This window comes from Octodon degus, unplaced genomic scaffold, assembly GCF_000260255.1.
Source record: "Octodon degus isolate 3935 unplaced genomic scaffold, OctDeg1.0 scaffold01781, whole genome shotgun sequence".
Classification (NCBI taxonomy): Eukaryota; Metazoa; Chordata; class Mammalia; order Rodentia; family Octodontidae; genus Octodon; species Octodon degus.
In genome coordinates this window covers 2,993-4,078 of record NW_004526357.1, presented here as the reverse complement: position 1 = coordinate 4,078, position 1,086 = coordinate 2,993, and the positions used below count along the sequence as shown (strand labels likewise).

At 49.4% G+C, this 1,086-nt stretch overlaps 1 pseudogene; it reads left to right on the top strand.

The window, feature by feature from the left end:
* Window positions 1-6: 6 nt before the first annotated feature.
* Window positions 7-990, top strand: LOC101579453 (annotated as a pseudogene).
* The last annotated feature ends 96 nt before the right edge of the window (window positions 991-1,086 follow it).

Sequence of the window (1,086 nt, the reverse complement as noted above, 5' to 3'; positions counted from 1 at the left end):
CTCGTCGGTGCAGTGACACCCGCACCTTCCATCAACATGACTGAGCAGATGACCCTTCTTGGGACCCTCAAGAGTCACAATGGCTGGGTAACGCAGATTGTTACCACCCCACAGTTCCTGGACGTGATACTGTCTGCCTCTCAAGACAAGACTATCATCATGTGGAAGCTGACCGGGGATAAAACTAATTATGGCATCCCTCAGCATGCTCCAAGGGGTCACTCTCACTTTGTGAGTGATGTCGTCATGTCCTCAGATGGCCAGTTTGCCCTCTCTGGTTCCTGGGATGGGACCCTGCACCTCTGGGATCTTACAATGGGCACCACCACAAGACGATTTGTAGGCCATACCAAGGATGTGCTGAGCATGGGCTTCTCTTCTGACAACCAGCAGATTGTGTCTGGATCCTAAGACAAAACTGTAAAATTACGGAATACTCTGGGTGTATGCAAATACACTGTCCAGGATGAGTCTCACTCGGAGTGGGTGTCTTGTGTCCGTTTCTCACCCAACAGCAGCAACCCTATCATTGTCTCCTGTGGCTGGGACAAACTGGTCAAGGCATGGAATTTGGCAAAATGCAAGCTGAAGACCAACCATATTGGCCATACTGGCTATCTGAACACTGTGACAGTCTCCCCAGATGGATCCCTCTGTGCTTGTGGAGGCAAGGATGGCCAGGCCATGCTGTGGGATCTCAGAGAAGGCAAGCATCTTTACACTTTAGATGGAGGGGACATCATGAATGCCCTGTGCTTCAGCCCTAACCTCTATTGGCTCTGCACTGCCTCCTGCCCCAGCATCAAGATCTGGGACTTGGAGGGCAAGATCATTGTGGATGAACTGAAGCAAGAAGTTGTCAGTATGAGCAGCAAGGCAGAACCTCCCCAGTGCACCTCTCTGGCCTGGTCTGCTGATGCCCAGACTCTGTTTGCTGGCTACACAGATAACCTGGTGCGAGTGTGGTAGGTGACTATTGGCACCTGCTAGATACGTGTCAGCTTTAAAAAAATGAAAAACTGGCTTTCTAAAAAAAAATCAAGAATAATTAAAACAGATAAAGAAAGTCACTGTTTACTTGTTAGG